Source organism: Sesamum indicum, linkage group LG12 (genome assembly GCF_026168435.1).
Source record: "Sesamum indicum cultivar Baizhima isolate 11 linkage group LG12, ASM2616843v1, whole genome shotgun sequence".
Taxonomy (NCBI): Eukaryota; Viridiplantae; Streptophyta; class Magnoliopsida; order Lamiales; family Pedaliaceae; genus Sesamum; species Sesamum indicum.
The window spans coordinates 3,886,534-3,895,801 of NC_142668.1; positions in this window are offsets into that span (position 1 = coordinate 3,886,534).

A 9,268-nucleotide genomic window follows, 5' to 3' on the forward strand; every position below is an offset into this window, starting at 1 on the left:
TCACTAACACGCAGAAGTCACTTGTTCACTTCAGATGACATGTCCCGAATAAACAAAAGGAGGCCATTTTGGACATACTTCAAATTCCAGAATGCAACCATAGATCGAAACACCTTGCTTTCCTTATTGCAAACCAGCCAACCGAAATAGTGCTTTCACTGAACTCCTTCGGAATATGACGGACAAACATCCCCTTTGGAAGTCGAGGAATTTATCACGTGTTGTGTAAAGATTTCAAGAAAATATAGCGTAGAGAAGAGTTGAAGCCATAGATTTAAAATTGGAGGCAAAAGTTAAAGAAACTGATTCTCTCTCTTGTATTTCGAATTGACGTTCTGCTGAGTTAAAGCAGAGTTTATATACATATCTTTATCAGAGAATAACTGTCTAAGCGTGCACATGCTTTAAAGATAAAAAAACAGCGATTACATAAGAAGGCATAGAAAAACGTATTCTCACTTAACAGTGCAAATAAGTCGTGAGAGGATAAATGCGATAAGCTAGCCTTTAAACCCTGTTCTTCGTCTTCAAACTAAGCTTCAGGGGTCAGAAGCTAAAAACGAGATTTTCTTCTTTCTTTCTTCAATTGTTACATCCCCTCCTCAAGTTGGACTTGTTAAGACCTTGATAAGTCCTAACTTGGAGACAAGAAACATAAATGCCGGTCCTGGTAGTGACTTAGTAAAAATATCAGCTATTTGTTCTTTAGAAGAAACATGTGCAGGAGCTATGAAACCTTGTTTGTATTTGTCCCGCAGTAGATGACAGTCAATTTCTAGGTGCTTGGTTCTTTCATGGAATACATGATTGGTTGTTATGTGAACTGCAGCTTGGTTATCACAAAGAAAGGGAATGGGAGTAGGAATGTTAAGTTTGAATTCTCCCAAAAGATTATATATCCAAGTTAGTTCACAAGCTGTCGATCCCATGCTTCTATACTCTGCTTCTGCTGTAGAACGTGATACCGTTGTTTGCTTCTTTGTTTTCCAGGACATCAAACTTTCTCCAAAGAAAATACAATAGCTAGTTAGTGATCTTCTAGTGTCCTTACAGGTTGCCCAATCAGCATCGCAGTAAGATTTTAGCTGAAAATTTGCTTCTGCAGGGAAGAATAAACCTCTGTTCACTATGCCTTTCGGGTATTTGACAAGATGGATAGCTGCATCCATGTGTTCCTTGCATGGATGTTGCATAAAATGGCTCAATTGTTGCGTGGAATGACATATATCTGGTCTGCTGAATCCTAAGTAAAGAAGTCTGCCTAATAATCTTCTATATACTTCTGGATCCTCCAGCTGCTGCTCTACATAGGCTGATAAGTTAATACCTAATGGCAGAGGTGCATTTATGGTCTTTGCATCATTCAGTCCAATGTCTGCAATAATATCCTTTGTGTATTTGTCTGTGTGATTGTAAGACCTTCCTTGAATCTAGCAATTTCCATTCCCAGAAAGTATCTTGCTATCCCAAGGTCTTTGATAGTGAACAATTTATCTAAATACGGTTTAATCTTTGTAATCTCATGTTCTATAGGTCCTGCAATAAGAACATCGTCCACATATACAAGCAAACAAAACAATACATCTGTAGTGGTTTTAGTAAATAAGCAATAGTCATATTTAGATCGATTAAAGCCATAAGCTTCCAATTTTATTGTAAACTCTTGGTTCCATTGCCTTGAAGCTTGTTTAAGCCCATATATGGATTTCTTGAGCCTGCATGCATGTCCTTTAGATTAGAGTATCCTTCAGGTGCTTCTATATACAATTCTTCTTTTAAAAAGCCATGTAAAAAGGCATTATTTATGTCTAATTGGTGCACAAACCAGTGCTGTTTTGCTGCAATTGCTAGTAAGGTTCTCACTGTTACTGCTTTTGCTATAGGTGAGAAATTGTTTGTATAATCTATTCCTGGAATTTGATTATATCCCTTAGCCACTAATCTCGCTTTATATCTTTCAATAGATCCATTTGAATTAAGTTTAAGCTTGTATATCCATTTACAACCTCTTGCTTTCTTATTTTGAGGTAACAATGTGACTTTCCAAGTTTGATTTTTCTGTAAAGCTTCTAATTCAGAATTCATTGCCTCTCTCCATTCTTTTCTTTGAATAGCCTGATTGTAAGTTCTCCTCTATCATGTAAAGATGCAACAATAAAGCATGAATGCAAATGAATAGAGTGCACAGCAACAGGTATATCCATATCTTGAGATATTTGAGAGCAAATAAAATCTTGAAATTTGGCTGGTCTAGTAGTAGGCCTACTAGATCTCCTATGTTCTACATTTTGCCTAGGTTGAAGGTTCATATCATTCTCTTGCTGTGGAGTCTCTAAGTCTACTGAAACTTCTATGTCTTGTTCTTCTTCATTTCCATCATGTACTATGGTTTCATTATCAATTTCAATAGTAAAATTTGGAAGGGAACATATGATGGGATCATCTTGCTGTCCTATATAAGGAAAAATGTGTTCTTGAAAGGTGACATCTCTTGATACTATTAGATTTCTTTTGTTAATATCATATAGCTTATATCCTCTTTGATTATGAGCATATCCTATAAATATATACTTTGAAGCTCTAGGGTTAAAAATTAGATTTATTAGGGACTGTGTTTGTGGCATAACATAAACATCCAAAAATTTTAAAGTGACTATAGTTAACAGGTTTCTTATGGAGTGCTTCATAAGGAGTTATCCATTTTAAAGTAGGTGTGGGTAACCTATTAATGATGTATGTAGCAGTTAATATGACATCCCTCCAAAACATTTTAGGCAAATTTGATTGAAACATCAATGCTCTAGCAACTTCTAATAAGTGTTTGTGTTTTCTCTCTACAACTCCATTTTGTTGTGGAGTGTAGATGTATTTTGATGAATTATGCCTTCTTACTTCAAAAAATTTTGACATTGGTCTCCTTTAAATTCAGTGCCATTATCAGTTCTGATGGTTTTAATTTTCTTGTTAAATTGTGTTAATATCATTTTATGGAAATCTATTAAGATATTTACTGTTTGTGACTTGTATTGCATTAAAAAGGTCCACGTACACCTAGTATGATCATCTACAATGGTTAAAAAATATGTACACTTTGATATTGAGCATTGTTTGTAAGGCCCCCATAAATCAACATGTAACAAATCAAATTCATTTTGAGAATATGAATCACTTAAAGGAAAAGGAATTCTTTGTTGTTTTGCCTGGGGACAGATATCACAATGTAATGACTGAATTTCATTGACCTTTACCAATCCAGTATGTTGCGTTACACTACTAGAAGTATGACCAAGTCTTTTGTGCCAGGTTTCTAATGCTACATCAGAAGCAATTAAACCAAATTCAGTATTAAACCCTATCATTCTATCTTTGTAATTCTCTTCTACAGATTCCTTGTTGAGGATATACAGCTTTCCTACTAAGCTTCCTACTCCAACCACTTGTTTAGTCTTGTGGTCCTACATAACGCAATGATTAGGATAGAATTTGAATCTAATGTCAGAATTAGAGCATAATTTGCTAACAGATAATAAATTGAAACTCAAGTCAGGTACATAAAGCACATCTTGGAGATATATTTTTTTTAAAAAAAGCAGTAGTTTATCAGTTTTAATAATGCTGTGCTTAGTACCATCTGCAAGAAGAATTGAGGCATTAGTTTTATGAGGTTTGGATCCAACAAATAAGGCTGGATTATTAGACATGTGTGTGGTAGCACCATTGTCTATAATCCACATATTTGAACACCAATTACTAATAACAGCGTTAATGACATACTTACCTGAGAATTCAATTGCAGATGTATCTGTTGGTTTCAGAATCTGATGCTCCACACCTCCAAAGTACTTGTATAGTTCTGTTCTGATCAATTCTGAGACAGATTTCTCATTGATTACATTGTGTTCAGATTCCTTTGATTCTGCAGCAATTGATGCTTTATTGCTTGTTGTTGTATTATTTTTCCTTTGCTCGATCAAGGTTTTATACCAATCAGGAAAACCGTAGATTTCAAAACAAACATCCTTGGTATGTCCACTCTTACCACATTCTTTGCAAACCTGCAATTTCCTATCTGCTGTAATTTTCTTTTTCTGAAATGTTTTCTGCCTTTCATTCCATCTTGTCACTTGCATTGCTGCATTCTGAGGTGTATCGACGTTTCTTGCATTCACTTCTTTCTGTCTTTCAACTCTAAGTAGCATGGAATACGCCTTGCTCACATTGGGAAGAGGATCCATCATCAAGATTTGATTTCTTGCTTGGTCATATGTCTCATGCAATCCCATCAAGAATTGCAGGAGTTGATCCGCCATTATTAGTTCTGCAATTTCTTTGACTGCACCACAACTACATTTTGAAGTAGGAGCGATACAAGCCAACTCATCCCATAATCTTTTGAGCTTTGAAAAATAGGCAGAGATGGTCAAGGATCCTTGAGATATTGAAGTCATTTCTCTTTTTAATTGATACACCATAGGCCTGTTGCTTTGCCCAAATCTGGTCTCCAATTCTTCCCACAACTCCCTAGCCGTGTCTGTGTACAAGAAGCTTTCAACAATTTCATTGGATATTGAATTCAATATCCAAGATGTTACCATATAATCTGCTCGCATCCACTGTTCAAGATCCTTGCTGTCTTCTGCAGGTTTAATACCTTCACCGTTAATGAAACTTAGTTTCATTTTAGCCCCTAGGGCTATCTTAATAGATCTGCTCCATGAAATAAAATCAGTCCCGTCCAATGGTGTGGTAACCAGGCTCATCCCTGGATTGTCATTCGACTGCAACTTAAGAATTTCTGCATCTTCTGCCATGGTATTTGCTTGAGGTTGTAAATTCTGAAACATGTGTTTATAGCGAAAAAGAATCAAGGACCATCAATGATGGCTCTGGTACCATGTAAAGATTTCAAGAAAAGATAGCGTAGAGAAGAGTTGAAGCCATAGATTGAAAATTGAAGGCAAAAGTTCAAGAAACTGATTCTCTCTCTTGTATTTCGAATTGCCCTTCTGCTGAGTTAAAGCAGAGTTTATATACATATCTTTATGAGAGAATAACTGTCTAAGCGATAAGCCAGCCTTTAAACCATGTTCTTTGTCTTCAAACTAAGCTTCAGGGGTCAGCAGCTGAAGATGAGATTTTCTTCTTTCTTTCTTCAATTTTTAAATGCTGGAAAGTGGTAGTTATTAAAATGTGGTCCAGTCAATCCCAGTGTATCAGATGTCGTCATTTCTCATTCCAAAAAGTATTTACCACAAAATTGACTCCATTTTTAGAAGGTTTTGGTGGCAGAATCGGATGACACAACAAAACAAAAGGTTCTTGGCATTGAAGTCATGGAAAGATATATGTTGGCAAAAGAACCTTGGAGGCCTTGGACTGCGCCGTTTCTCCAATTTTAATGAAGCTTTGGTCTCCAAAATCATCTGTAATCTCTTTCAAAAATTAGGGAACTTCTAGTGTAAAATTCTCTCAGCTAAATACCTTCGTAATGAGGCCGATCTTATTTCCTCTTTGCAGGTCAAAGGTGAATTATGGGTGTGGTGTGATGCAGTCAAATGTGCAAAGATTATCCAACTGGGAGCATGTTTCCCTGTTATAATGCATGCTGCTACGAGAATTTAGGAGGATTCTTAGATAGCGCGTGTAAATTTTTCCCAGCCACATTGCTCGGGAAATCTTGAAGATCCCAATCCCAACCCAAATGGAACCCCTCCGACCGTACGGGGCCCCGTCCAAGTCAGGCTAAGTTGGCTTTCTAAGAAATTCAAAAACAAAAAATTGCAACAAACCAAGATAACAGCATGTTCGGGAAAAGAATCTAGGCACTACAGATACGTAATAAACTGAAGCTGTTTATTTGGCGCACTCTTTTTGACTCCCTTCCCACCAAAGGTAATTTGAATCGAATTTTCTGTTCTGTGGATTTATGTTACGAGTTCAAGGCAACACAGCAGCAGCTCTCAGCAACAGCAACAGCAAAATCCAGCTGCAAGTTGAAGATGACGAGCTGGATGACAACGAAGCGCCGACGTGGCTTCCACCCTCTTAAACTATGTTGTAATATGTATTAGCACGCTTCTACTAGTTGGAGATGCGACTTTCATTAGTTAGTTTTTCTGGTTCTGTTAGCAGCAGTTAGTTCAGTTAGTTTCAGTTAGTGCTCGGCCCCTGTATAAATACGTTTCTGTATTGCTCTGTTTCTTGTTGAGTTGAATACACAGATTTTACATCTTCAGTTTACATTAGAAGATGTCTACAGGAACTACTTGTGTTTGTTATGAGTTTCTACAATTTATGTTTCTTTTCTGTAATTTTCGGTTGAAACAGCCCAACATATCTTCCTGTCATGTCCATTTGTAGAAAGAGTTTGGCTACTCTTTAAATGGCAAGTGCATATTCACCACATTTCACACTTGTCACGTAGAGAGTTGTTTTTTAAAATCTGTGAAAAACACTCGAGTTTCTTCCGGGACCACAGTTTTCAACAAGAATTCCTCATCTTGGACGTCCGTAGGACTTTACACATAATTGAAAACTAATTGGTAATATAAAGAAAATTTAAATATTGTTATAAAAAAATTATAGGTTGAAATTAGAATATATTAAAATTTGAACGGAGTAAATTGGAGTTTATTATCATATTTCGGAGTAAATTATATTAATTAAGAAACTAGGTACAATATAATGGATATTTTGAGAAAAGTTTAATTAAATATGTAAAATTAATAATAATAAAATAAATAACTGAATAGAGAGAGAGGGAGGGAGGGAGATCAAAAATGAGCAAGTGGACCTCACACCCCACTTTAATATATATATGTGTGTGTATTTGTAATTGAACATCATATAATTTACACACATATATAGATATTTTCAGACACTGTGTGAAACGAAATATGTAAGTAAAATTCAGGTTTTAATTTATATTAAGTTATATAATTATATTATTTAATTATTTCATTTACTAATTATAATATATATTGCCCGATATAATATTTACCCGAAATATTTTATGAGTTTGAATATTTAAACTGGTGTTCAATTAAATATCCTATTTGATTTGAAAATGTTGTAGTTGGGTAATTAAGTTATTAGGTTTGTTAGATTTAATTATTACTATAATTAATTTGCTCAATTCCATCGGGCCTATTGATCAAATATAATTATATGTAATTGTGTTTAATTAGATTATATAGTAGGGAGGAATTAATAGAAAATTTATAGAAATATTCAAAAATTACATTTAAGAAATATTAGAACAATTGTATTTTGAGAAATATAATGGTTGTTAGAAAGAAAATAAAATTCTCATGATAATTTAAGTTAGGGATATTATATTAACCGATAGTTATAAAGATATAATGAGCTTAATTAAATGAATTCTTATGAGTTAGTTGATAAATTTAAAAGATACCTGGGAAGTTTAGAAAATTTAATTATTTAGAAAAAAATTGAACGAAGGTTTGAACTTCGATATAAATAAAATATTAAAAGATTGGTGGAAGCGTAGGAATATTATTTAATATCATATTAGCATTTATGATATTCTATATATAATGATTATATGTATAATATCTTATTATAGGACGTGACGATAATATAGAAGGTTGAGCAGCTCTTTGTGTTAATAGAATTGTTTTCGAGATTTGAGTTAAGTATAGCTAACTAGATTTATATATATATATATATGTATTTATATATGTGGATATTTTATATATTGATTGCTTATATATCTGATTGTGAACTTGGATTTATATTAATATAGGTGAATATTGTATATTGATCTTTTATATATTTAATAGTGGGCTATTGCTTGGGTTGTTATAATATCGGTGAAATTATTACTATGTGTTATATGTAGTTGTAATGTATGGACGTAAGATGACTAATTATGTGATCGTATAATTAATTGTTGAATAAAATCGAATGGAAAGTTATTAATGAGAAAAATAAGTATTATATAGAATTGAATGATGAAGTTAATGATATTGCTGTTATGAACTGAAACAAAAGATGGTGCTTACCTAGTAGGAAACACAATCAATAGTTTATGGTAATGTGATTGATGATGTGATATGGAAAATAAATGAGTTAAGCTAGGTATCATGGTGCGCAGGGTATTCCGAGTAGTGGGGAATATCCTGTGTTGTTAGCTACAAACTGAGGTGGTGTGGGGATGCCATGTTTGTTGTGATGTCCTATACTGATATTGTTACACATTGAGATAGATAGTGTGGGGATATCACATACAAAGGGTGTCCTATGTTGTATATGATGTGATATTGACTGAAATGATGATGGCCGACAATACCATTGACTGATGTATCCAATTAGAGTAAGCGAGCCCCCCAGAAGATAAACGATTATATTAAATATTATGTCATGGACTACTTTATAGTTGTAGGGAATTTGTTATTCCTTACATTTGTTGTTACTATATGACAATATTTGTTAGTTGATATATTTGCACTATACGTGACTTGTTGCCTATGTACATATATATATAAACTTGTTAGTTATACTTACTGAGTTGGTAGTTCATTTATTGCCACGTACTTTTTAAAAGATGGGTCACACAGACTAGCCATATTAGACTTTAAATTGTGCCATTATTCTTATTAGGTGGGTCAGCCATGACATCTGAAGCTGAGACTTTTGGAGGTGTGTGATTATTAAACATACTAGTCTTTTGTCGGGTTTGTGTTTAAAATTTTGTACAGTTGGTTACTGCATTATTTTCCTTTGAGCTTGGGTATATGAGGACATCCGGGAGAGTATATATTCACTTTTGATAATTCCTATCATCATGTATGGTGTTTACATATTATATTGATAAGAAAAAAGTAGACTTTGTTTTACTGGTTAAACAAAAATTTTCTTATAAAATATGTTGGAGTTAAGGAAAGGGTTTAATAAGTAGTGATAATTAAGTGTAGTGAAGTAGAGGGTGCTACATTGGGTGGTATCAGAGGAGGTCTGTGTTTCTAGGGTGATAGGTTGGTTGTAAGGTGTGTCTAACGATTGAATTATCTAATGAAGGATGGGTTTCAAGGTACACTTGCTGACCAAGTAGCTAGTAGGGAAGAGTCGGTGGAGTCCACAGAGGGCTCCGTGGCACTTACGAGTGCAAGTGGGTGGAGGTAGGTCGAGAAGGTGTTGGGGCTGATGCTCCAATTCCTCCTGGTGGTGCTCCAGTGGCAGGGTTACCACTAGAGTATGCGCAGATTTTTCAAATAGCCTTTGAGGCCCAAGTACAAGCCCAAGCACA